At 38.2% G+C, this 12,616-nt stretch overlaps 1 protein-coding gene across 2 annotated transcripts in view; it reads left to right on the forward strand.

Moving 5' to 3' along the window:
- Nucleotides 1–12,616, forward strand: part of CADM1 (cell adhesion molecule 1) — a 386,692-nt gene that overhangs the window by 295,238 nt on the left and 78,838 nt on the right. The gene's annotated exons all lie outside the window — the stretch shown is intronic.

Below are 12,616 nucleotides of genomic sequence, written 5' to 3' on the forward strand. Positions count from 1 at the left end.
GTTCTCTGTCAGTTTTCTCACTCCATTTGGTGCTTGACTTGAGTTCTTTATCTCTTCATTTGATGTTTTAGGGTTTCAGGATTGTTGTTTTCTCTGTTCGGCTTAGTTTTTCGGATCTTTGCTGTGGAGGGACGGCGTGGTGCTTCTGCCTAGAGCGCCGTTTTGCGGGAAGTCTGGTTTGGTTTTCGATAGGGGATGGAAAGGAGTCCCCTAGCTGGCGCAAACAGTTAAGCTCACAGCTGCTAGCCGAAAGGTTGGCAGTTTGAATGCACCCAGAGGCGCCTCAGAAGAAAGGCCTGGCAATTTGCTTCTGAAATGTCATAACCATGAAAACCCTATAGAGTGCAGTTCTCTGCAACACATGGGGTTACTATTAGTCTGAGTCGACTTGATGGCAACTGGGTAAAGGGCAGAAAAAACAAAATTTAAAAAAATGTGGTTTCCTGGTTATATTTTTGGTACAAGTGAGTGTTATGAAGTACCCATCTCAGAATGAACAACAGAAGTGATGAGAATGTATGTGTCCTTTAAGGAACCCTTTGCTAAGTTAAAAACTGACTGATGTCAAAGCCCATGTGCCTAACCTCAAAGCTATCCTCCATTCCTCCTAACTCTCTTATTCCTTATAACCTGAGCTCTGCTTTCTGTCTCCATATTCCTTTACCTGGCTCTTATCAACTCATGAGTACTTTGTGGCAGAAGTCTCTTAACTGATCTTCCCGGCTCCAGCCTTTGCCCACCTCCCGTCTTCTGTGCACTCAACATAGAAGTTATCTTTTAAAATCAACGTGTGATCATATCACTCCCTGGATTAAAATCACTTAATGGCTCCCTATTAATTACAGGATAAAGTGCAAATTCCCTAGCCTGGCATACAATGTCCTTCAATATCTGGACCTAATGACCTTTCCAGAAAGCATTCCTTCCTGTCATTTTTGAGAGCACCCTTTACTCTTCACATTGTTGTAGTCATGCTGAGGTCCTGCCTTCACATTCCTCCTCTTTTTCACCCCTCTCTAAAATCTGTGCCCCCCAAACCCGACTGCGTTGGCCCCTCCTCCTCCATGTGCCTGTACACATTTAATTATGACTTATCATTCTTATCACATTGTATTGCCATTGTGTATATGTCTGTCTCCCTTGTGATGTTAGATGTTAGATGTTAGAAACTTCTTGAAGCTCGGCTGTTTTTTTCTCCTGGGCACCATAAGCACAATTGTAGGGCCTTTTTTTTTTTTCAAGAGCCTGGAGAAAATGTTTGAGACATGGAAAAGGCAATTATATTGGCTTCAGAATAAAATATACAATTGGAATTTATAATAATTTCAAAAGCAAAATTAGAAAAGTCTTTTAAAATTTTTAATTCAAAATTATATTTAATGTGGGTTTTGGACGCAACTTGATATGTTTTGATGTTCTTTGGCATGATCTCTCCAAAAATGAGAGTGCCTAGGGTCTGTGAAGGTCTTAAAACAGCCCTTTACTTAGTAACTTCATTCAAGAAACATTCATTGAGCATTTGTCTATAAGCTGGCACTGTATTATGCAGTGGGAATACAACGATGAATAAGATGTTGTGACTGTTCTCGAAGAGCGAAGGATAATTAAAATAATAATAATGTTTGTTTTTGACATATAACCTATGTGCCACGCATCATGCAGTTTAAATGCATGGATTATCCCATTCAGTTCTCAACATAACCTAGCGAGAGAGGTGTTTTAATACCCATTTTACATGTGAGAAACCTGAGACGAAGAAAACCTAAGAGACTTTTCCAGTGTCTAGCTCATAAGTAGCAGAGCTCGCATTTGATCCCAGATCACAGTTCAATGGAGGAAACAACCCAATAAGCAAATGTTCACAGGAGAATCAGTGTAATGAGTGCTGAGACGGAGACAAGCACTATGTGTTATGAGTCAGAAGTCAAAAACCTAGGGAGTCATCAAAGCTTCACAGAAGAAGCTCATGACTTTGAGCTGAATCCTGCAGGACAAATAGGACTTTCTCCATGGTCGGTTTGTTTGTTTGTTTGTGTCCCGATAAATGATTGATTATAGATGGGTTTCATCACAAGCAATAAAATAAGAAATTAATGTCAGTAATAAACTAGTGTCAGTCACCAATTATTTACTGATTTGCTTCCTACATTCAAGAGTATATTTTTACCTAAGAATATCTATTAGTGTTGACGCATAACTGTCAAATTAAACCAAATATTATTATTAATTAAATTTTCTTTATGCACTTTTCTTTTCTCCAGTGTCAAAAGAAGGGGGAAGATTATCCCCCCTCAAGCTACTGTACATACCGTTTAATGAAGGTTAGGTTTCTAGAGACATCAAACATCCTAGACACACCCAGGAACTCATTAGTAAGCAGGAATGGTCTCCACACCAGTAACTTTCTCAAAGCTCTTGCACTTAGTAATAAAGAAAGGAATTATCTTGGCAGGTGACAGCAGCGGTGAAGAGAAGCAGTAGAGGACGTATACACACCTAACAGGCTGAGACAGTTTAGCAAGAGGGCAAACATCCCTACATATGTCAGGAACTCATGGGGTCCTCCCTGTATTAGAGCACAGGATAAAGAAAGTGGGGATGTCAACAAGTCTTGCAGAAATTGTTTTTATTTCATTTCGTTTCGTTTTAATTTGGCATTTAAAGAGAGATCCAATTATATCGAAAGCTAACATTTATGGAATGTTATATTCCTTTCGTATGCTGGGCATCTGAGGTGTTGACTGTTTAGGGTTTTCCCCAGAGGATGGCGTGTTGCGTTATCAGCTTAACAGTCATAACCCTTTACATCCTTGAATCCCTGGGTAGTGCAAACGGCTAATGCACTCGGCTGCTATCCGGAAGGTTGGCAGTTCAAGTTTTACCCAGAGGCACCTAGGAAGAAAGGCCTCGTGATCTACTTCCAAAAAAGCAGCCATTTAAAACCCGGTAGTATATACTTCTACTCTGACCCACGTGGTATCACCATGAGCCAGTGTCGACTCAACAGCAACTAGTATTATCTAAACGTAGGGAAACTAAGACAATAAGTCTTGTTTTTAATGGTATTGATTATTGTTGTTGTAAGGTGCCATCGAGTCTGTTCCGACTCCTAGTGACCGTATGTACAACAGAATGAAACACTGCCTGGTCCTGTGCCATCCTCACAATCGTTGCTATGTTTGATCCCATTGTTGCAGCCACTGTGTCAATCCACATCGTTGAGAGTCTTCCTCTTTTTTGCTGACCCTCTACTTTACCGAGCATGATTCCTTCTCCAGGGACTGATCCCTCACAATAACATGTCCAAAGTACATAAGACAACGTCTTGCCATCTTTGCTTCCAAAAAGCACTCTGGCTGGACTTCTTCCATGACAGACTTGTTTGTTCTTCCGGCAGCCCATGGCATATTCAATATTCTTCGCCAACACTGTAATTCAAAGGCATCAATTCTTCTTCGGTCCTCCTTATTCATTGTCCAGCTTTTGCATGCGTATGAGGCGATTGAAAATACCATGGCTTGGATCAGGTGCACCTTAGTCCTCAGAGTGACATCATTGCTTTTTAACACTTTAAAGAGATCTTTTGCAGCAGATTTGCCCAATGCAGTATGTTTGATTTTAAATGTCCAATCCTCTGCTTACGTCTGCTATTCGCCCTTATATTTTTCATACTTATAGTGGTTTTACTTTGTAATTTATCATAACCGTTTGATGTTTTCATACACTACATGCTTTTTAGTTAGAATGAAAAGAATAATAGCTAAACTTCTGAAATTGAAACAAAATTCCAGAGGATTATGGAAGATCATAGGAAGGTATTAGTAATATAAACAGAGGCAACCTAGATGGTGATAATGCTGATGAAGGAGGAGAAGGAGCAGATTATTGCCATTGTTAGTTGCTATCGAGTCGGCTCCAATTCATGGCGACATCTTGTATAGCAAAACTAGTCTGGTCCTGTGCCATCTTCATGATTGTCGGTATGTTTGAGTTCATTGTTGTGGCCATTGTGTCAATCCATGTCGTAGAGGGTTTCCCTTGTTTTCACTGACCCTCTACTTTACCAAACACGATGTCCTTTTCTAGCGATTGGTCTTTCTTGATGATGCGTCCAAAGTAAGACAAAGTCTCTCTATCCTCTCCATCCTTCATCCTAAGGAGCATTCTGGTTGTATTTATTTCTTCTAAGACAATTTATTTACCATTTTTGGAGGTTAAATAATACTGTCACACACATTTCCTCACTTGATTCTCAGAATACTCCTGTAGGAAAGATACCATTTACTCATTTAAAAAAATATAAACATATTCAGAGTTTCAGAGATTTTTCCCAGTTTCACCCCCAGTAAGCTCAGAACTGCAGCACAAATCCCAGGTTTCCAACTCTGATGGTCTTCTCATTGCTCCTTGGCTGCCCTCTTACTAGTGAAAAATAAGGCACAAGTAATATCACGTATCTCTGATTTCAATTAGGATTAATTGGTAGCCCACCCTTGGATGGTACTAATCAAGTTATTTTTATAATGGTACCAGTTTGGATAGTTATTGTGCATATTTAACTGATACAGGCTTCGCAACAGGGAATCAACAAGCTGAAGAGTAGAATCTAGACTCTTCTTTGGGCACCAGCTTATCTCCATACTCAATCCTTTTCATCAAACTCTGACTTTCTAACTCTAGTATGTTTCTTCCCAGACTCAGCTGGGACCAGCCACTCAAGAGCCCAGAGGTTAAAAAAAACACTGCTTCCTTTATGACTGGCAGATAATAGAGTGAATAGCTTATCCATAAGGGCCTTAGTCACGGAACCCAATTTTCCAGCTAAGAAATTGTCGTTTCATATAATAGTCCAAAGCTACTTGGCTTCCTGGTAGGAAATGTAAGTAAGTTGAATGTTACAGCATTATTCAGCATGATGATTATCATGGATTTACAGCTGTTCCTTGAACTAACCATATTACACATACTCAGAATACTCTCTAGAATAAGAATATGAAACATCTATCCCCTCCCGTTTCCCCCTTTTCTGTTTCTGTAGTAATGTCAGTTACAGCTGACATTCACTCTGAGTTCATATCTGATGTGTTCCAACCGATATCCTGACTTGTTTGTCCTGTTGGCTCTAAGCTTTAAATTTGGAAGGTTTTCAGTGGCTCTTGTTGGCACTAAAAACGAACGAGGAGATGTAGAGACTGCTATTACAGCAAAATTTTAGTCACGTAGACTGTCAATACTAATGACTGCCCTTGAAGCAGGTACTGTAAGTGCCTGAAGTTGGAGTTGAGCTGCCTTTTGAGTCAGGATCATTTGGTAGAGCAGAGATATGTTCTCTAAATACGAAAAAGTCTCGGTGTATAGGATCTGGTTATAGAGCTAATTTTATAAGTGTCACATACTGGAACATGCTGATTGCTGATAGACTGGCTGTTTAGTTTCAAATTCCTCTATATGCAGAGTACTACTTTAATTTTATTCCTGAGTCTTACAAAAGAGATACAGTAGATTCCTTCATTAGTTCCTGTCCATTCTTTTAGCATCATAAAGCTTCATGTCCTTTCAGTTACCTCATTAATATAGTAAAATTGTTAATAGCACCAAATGTAGTGAGTGTTAAGTTTAAGACTTAAGTTCAGATAAATATGAAGGAGCTCTGGTGACGCAGTGGTTAAGCACTTGGCTGCTAACCAAAAGGTCGGCAGTTCCAACCCACCAGCCGCTCCACGGGAGAATGATGTGGCTGTCTGCTTCCATAAAGATTACAGCCTTGGAAACGCTATGGGGCAGGGCAGTTCTGCTCTCTCCTGTAGGGTTGCTATGAGTTGGAATCCACTTGACAGCAATGGGTTTGGTTTTTGGAAGTTCAGATATTGGTTCTACCACTTTTTTCATCTAAATCTCAAGTTTCCTCATCTGTAAGATGGGAATGATAATAAGATATTGAAGCACATAGGATAGTTGTGAGGGTTAAATGAGATTGTGTGAAAAAGGAAATAGTGTCTGGCATGTAGAAAACATTTAAAAACGTATACAGTGAAACCTGTGAGAGCCAGAACTCGGCAGAACTGCCTTGTTTTTCCAGGTCTTGCAAGTTTTCCACCTCTGACAGGGTACAGTCTTACTACTTTTCTATCTCTCCTTTTAGTGGAAAATATTTGAGTTTTCCTTCTCTGACAGGCTTCCACCTTACAGTTTCCAGCTTGCCCTCTGTATTTGCTATTTTAACATATAAATGATTAAAATAATATCTCCCTTCTAGAAAATAGTGGTTGTTTCCTTTATATTTAAAAAAAAAAAAAAAAGCAAACGTTTAAAAGTAAGAAGAACTTTGGAAAAGAAATAATCTGTCTCTTTTACACCCATACGAGGAGAATAGCAGTCACTTCCCTTTTTTCCCCTCTGTGTATAGTATCTACTGTTACATGTTATAGCCTTGTGATTTTAAATATCTTAGACAAATTGTTAATCTTTGAACACCGTGGAGGCAAATGTTTTTTTTTAAAAAAAAAAAAAAAAAAACAGCTTTTAGTGAGTTGAACCAAAAAAAGTGACCCAAGTTTAATCATGCTGTCTCTTATCAAAGGGAAAATGATATTAAATTGGTTGCTTACAAGCAGGATGTAAAAAATGAAGGAAATGCATGTGCCTTTCTCATTGAATCTTGAAATCGGGGTTCTGAGGAAATTCAATTTAAAATATTTGTAGAGTAGCAATTAGTAATGGCAAGTATTCTGAACAATCCAAATCTCTCTCTGATATGCTTACAACCTAGGGGTACTGGGAAGTACCAGTTAAGTAGAAGTGACCACAGTAGAGTCAGTCATCCCTATAGCATTGAAATCCTAATTTCTTCTTTTCATTTAATTGAAAGAAAGGCAACATTATATGTTCTTAGAAAGTGAGTTTGTCTACTAAGGTCTCTTCTGAGGTCAGAAAGAAGTACAAGTTCTTTATACTAATAATCGAGCAGAGCCTAGTATTTCTATCATGCTTTGTGGTTTTCCAATAGTTTAATATGTATTTTGAGTTTTAATCATGCCAACCGTTTGTTGTAGTTGTGACCAAGTTGTGGTTTTGGAAATGCAGATAGTTTTATATGTGAATTAAAAGAGTCGGTTCCCATTATCCCAGGCTTCAGCTAGCTTTAGGGCCTGTAGCCACCACACTGGACGGTGTGCATCTGTGCTTCATCAGCTACCAGTGACTATCTACACAGTTCTTCCGTTTGGAATGTGCTTTTCTTCCCCAGTAGTCCATGCTCATGTACGGCAGACTTTTGCATGACCGGTTTCCACTCTGTAAAGCATTTACTATATCCCAGAGAATATATTATCATATTGTCAGTTCATTAGCAAAGTGGTGGATGCAGAAGATCAACAGTTGGCCGTAAGCACAATTCCATTTTGTCTGAAAGAAACTTAATATATTTTAAAATGCTGGAACACTACCCAGCTTTGAATTGCTACTGAAGCAGCTCAATCGAAAACTGTTCTTTCATTCTTCTTTTGCCGAAAGTGAGCATCACAGAATCAAATCCATTGAGAAGAAACTACTTGCTTTGCCAACACAATTAGTTTTGTAAGAAGCCTCTGTCTTCAGCTTGTTCTTCTCCAAAGTCCAAGTTGGATGATATTGGTTGTTTTTTAATTAATATTTTTTAAGAGCTCCCCTTCCTCCCAAGAGCTTCTAAGCAGATTTAGCAGGCTTGAAATGACTCTTCCACAAGGTGACTTCAATGCCATCACACAAGCAAATAAAACAGTGACTTTTCTACTTTTTTTTTTGGCTCTTTTTTTTTCCTCTCATAAAACCTATCCACTGGAGGAAGTTTTTCTTCAGGGCTAGGCTATCTTCTCTCCAAAAAAGATGCTATCTTTTTGATGAACAGAAAGGCCATGAAACCTGTCCAACTATGAAAAGGAGTGAGAAGAGAAAAAAGTCTGGGTTTTTCACCTTTCAGTGTGAAGAGCAAAGACATTCAATGATTATTATTATCTTTTATCATTTATTTTTATATTCCTGTTTCTTTTATTGCCCTTAGCTTCTTTGATAAGTGAATTTTAATGGAAAGCTAATTCAGATCTTGAAGTTTAGCAGATGGGTATCACTCCCCACAAACATTCTATAGAGGGGATTGCACCTCTTTGTTTTTTTGTTTTATGGGATCAGGCAGCTAAGACCTTAAGCCTCATAATTGCTTGGCCCTTTTAGTGCATGGGCTGTGATTAAAAAGTCCTATTGAGCTGAGAGTCTTTTAAAGGGAAGGCAGCTAATGTGATGGTTGAAATTGAAATCACACAGTCACTATAACTACATTCTTTTGTCATAGTCTTCCTTGAAAATAGTTTTCACACATCTGATCAATGTTTCCTTTTACAAAAGAGATACTCGTCCTATATGTAAATACAACTTGGACTGTGCTTGACCTCCATTCTTAAGCCTTAATGTTGAAAACCAATAGACGCAAGGTAAAAATAGCTTCATGCTTATTAGTCTTTCAAAGTTAAGACTCAGGTCAAACCTTTGGTTTAGCGTGGTATAAGGGATCATTCTCTTGGAAGAGAAAAGTAGAAACATCTCTCCTTGCAGTTGAGAGAGTAAGAATAAAGAATTTCATGGGAACAAGAGAAACTTTACGTAATTCTTCACGATAACGTTTTTCCCATTTTAAAACCTGGCTACTTTACAGTTTGTAAATTGAGAGTGGGATTATAAAAAATGTACTCACTAAATAAGTTTTGTTGACCTTAGATCCATCGAAAAGCCTGGTGTAGGAACTGTGAAGGAGAAATTCTTGCTGTGCTAATTCATAGCCGCCTCTTCCCAAAGGAACTTCAGACTATGAGGGAAATTGGAAGAAATGAGATTTCTGGAAGTGGGCCTTTATGTAACTTGGCGTGGCCGATGCTCAGCTAGATCCTGAGCTGAATGCATTGTGCGCGCCACCATCATAAGCATCAATATTCTTGGCTGTTCTCCCTTCATGTGCATTTTGGAGTTAAAGGTGAAATTCCATCTTTAACCCCCGTGTGGTTGTCTGAGCAGTGATTAATGAACTAGATGTGATTTCCTGCAGACCTTTCAAAGGGTGGATGAAGGATGGAATTTCAGCATTTTTTTTTTTTTAAACCAGGCCTTTTGCTTAATAGAGCTTTTAAAAAGCTTGGCTTTTTGAATGCCAAGAAAACAAAGGGAATTTCTCAAAAGTGTGTGTGCAGCTTGACACAATAGGCCTTAATTGATGTCAAGGAGATGTTAGGATGAATGGGAAAATGCCCATTTAGCTGATAAGACTGAAAAGGGGAGCCTTGTTATGAGTGTCATCTCAACGTGTATTTAAACTATAGCAAAACTGAAACATTTGCCATATAGATCCTAATGACTCCAAAGGAGCCATTACACTCTATTATGTAATTACATAATCAAAGCATGCATAGTAATCAGCCTTTGGAATTCAGTGCTAATCAAACATACCTATAGTATGTGTTTAAGCTAAAATAGAGAACGTTAATTTGCGATTAGTCAACTAAACAAGAATGTGTATACAGAATATTCATGAATAGCTTAATGTTGTGTCAGATGATATTTTTTGTTTTGTATTCAGGGGAAATCAACAATTTTAACTGAAGAAAAAAATAGCACTAAGGGAGATTACTCTTTAACTTGCCGTTCAAAAATTTACCTCACCTTTTTCTGATTTATAAAAGGAGATTAGATTAAATTCATTATTTTTTCCTTCTATGAACTCAAGAGACACCACAACAGCAATTACATCACAGGAGATTCGGATGAGATTCTGACCATTTCCATGCCATAGGATACAGTGTTATAAATACTACGTGTAAAACAAAGCTTAAAAAAAAAAAAAAAACTTGAGCCTTTGTAATTAGAAAACAAATCAGTAAGTGCTATTTTAAAATAGCCAAGAATAAAAGTACCTTGATGACCAGTTGGGAGATTTAGTCTTTACATTGGTTCTGCCTCACACTTGCCATATTATTTTAGGCATATCTCCTCCCTGAGGCTCAGTTTTTTTATCTATAAAGTGGGAAAGTTGGTATCTAGGTTCCTTTAAGTTCTTCTGATCTTGAATTCTATAAAGGTTCTACAAAAGAGAAAGTGTGACACAAATGTTTTGGTCACTGTCACATATTCTTGCCATTCATTTATTTGTTGAACTGGTTTAATTTGTTTCATCTCTATGCTTATGATCTTTATGGCTCAAATCCAGAATTATTTTGACCACTAAGTAAACAGTCCTCGGAGCAGACAATCAACATATTTGACTTTACTGTTTGGGACAGGAAAACATGGGTGAAGAATCAAAAAGGTTAAGAGAGGCTTTGTAAACAACAGACAGATTGAATGCTTTTTATTTTAAATAGATATTCAAGTATTCACAAAGCCTGAAATATTGCCTCTCTTGGAAATAAAGAATTGATTTGTGTTGCAGAGGTATCACCGTTAACCTTAATCCATAGTCAACGGACCCATCTTTTTGGACACTGATTCTCACTGCCTCTCATCTACACATTGGATGACTAAAAATGTTACTGTAATGTTTTAATGAGACTAAATTCTTTCATGAAAAGCTTTCCTGGCTTGAACTTTAAATCATTTATTTTCAAATTACTTTTACTGTAATTCTTATTAATTCAAATAGGTTTCTGATTTGATATAAAACTCTGTAAATGCAGGAACATTTTAATGAATTGAAAGATAAGATTGAGTCTTTTAAAGGAAATGTACAAAATATGCTGACAATAATTGCTTAGATAGAAATCAAATCTTAATAGCTTTGTTAATGATTTATAGCGAACACTGTGTTTACGTTGACTTGAGGGAACCTAGGCGGTTAGATTTTTCCCTCTGGGTTTCAACAGAATCTTAATTTTTTTTCTTTTCCTGAAATGTACTCAACTCTGTGCTAGCTCTCAGAAATGTTAGCAGGAATCGTGGCGTCTCTACTGGTGATGGTTTTATTCAAGTGGGGGTGTTGTTGTGTGCCGTCGAGTCACTTCTGACTCATAGCGACACTATAGGAACTGCCCATAGGTTTCCTAGGCTGTAATCTTTATGGGAGCAGGTGGCCAAGTCTTTCTCCCAGGGGCCTGTTGGTGAGTTAGAACCACCAACCTTTCAGTTAACAGCCGAGCACTTGACCATTGTGCCTCCAGGGCTTCTTTAGGTAGGGGTTGTTGTTGTTGTTGCTGTTAGGGATCATTGAGTCAATTTTTGACTCGTAGCTACCCCATGTGACAGAGAGAACTACGCCATAGAGTTTTCTAGGCTATAATCTTTACAGGATTCCAGCAGTGTTGGAATAATGGGATCCAACGGAAGTGAGAATTGGAGAAAAGCCATTTGAAAGCTTGAAGTCAGAGAGTGCTCACACACCAATGGAAAATAAGGTTTCCAAAAACATGCATGGTTTTTTGCTTCTTGGAAAAGTTCAAACCTAGATACCTCTTGAAGGGAAAGAATTATTAACCTTTAGCCTTTAATTGTGAAAAATATCAAGAACTATAAAAAAAAGAAAAAAAAAAAACCATTGTCATGGAGTTGATTCTGACTCATAGTGACCCTATAGGGTAGCCACATCTTTCTGCTGTGGAGAAAGTTTGAACCACCGAGCTTTTGGTTAGCAACTGAGTAACCACTGTGCCAGCAGGGCTCCCTTCGAGAATTATAGTGGATTTTTAAAATTAATGACACATTAATCATCAGTAGGATGATGGGTTTTTTTGGACAATCTGTTTTTTGTTTGGTTGGTTTGGTTTGGTTTGGTTTGAATTTCCCTGTTCACACACAACATGACTTGTGCTAATATAATGTTCAGTCTTCCACACAGCAGAGGGGGATAAAAAAAGAAAGTTTTCCCTAATATGATTTTGCTACTGAAGGAGTAGGTCAGGGGACTTTATTTGCTCTTTCTCTTGGCAAACTGTCTTTCCAGTTAAGAGTCATCGGTGTTCCTCGGGTGTCAGAAAGAGTTTACATAGCGGCCATAGTACAAAGTGAATTCTGTTTTAACTATGACTTGCCCTTTTATTATAGACTTGACTGGAGAGACTCCCCCAGTGCAAATGAAGTGCTTTATTTATTAATAGCCAGGCAGCGGGAGCGAGAGTTCTCCGCGCTGGCAAATGCCCACCATGCAGTGGTAATAAAGGCATTCTCTAGGGGCAAAGTGTGCTAAGTGTTAAAAGGAGGCAGCAGTAGTAAACAAGGTGTTTTACATTCAGGACAGTTTCTCTCTCATCTTGAAGTGTGTAATTGTGTTTTGGATACATTATGGAAATAAAAAAAAAGCAGGAGTTGCTCATAGTGAAATAACTCTCTGTAAAACCAAGTAAATTGTCCAAGGCAGAGTGAATAGAACTCTGGCAACAAATCCTGGTGTTGGCTGGTATGAAGTACAAACTGTATGGGCTATAGAATCTGACAGAACTGGGTTCAGACACTGCTCAGCCACTTAGCTGAATTACATTAGGCAAGTTATTTAAATCTCTCTAGTCTCAGGTTCTTAATCTTTAAAATGGAGTATCAAAAACTCCGAGGGTTTTAGAGAGAAAAGGGAGTACAGCGGCTAACATAGTACCTGGCAGTGGATAAACGT

Source organism: Trichechus manatus, unplaced genomic scaffold (assembly GCF_000243295.1).
Source record: "Trichechus manatus latirostris isolate Lorelei unplaced genomic scaffold, TriManLat1.0 scaffold00143, whole genome shotgun sequence".
NCBI classification, from domain to species: domain Eukaryota; kingdom Metazoa; phylum Chordata; class Mammalia; order Sirenia; family Trichechidae; genus Trichechus; species Trichechus manatus.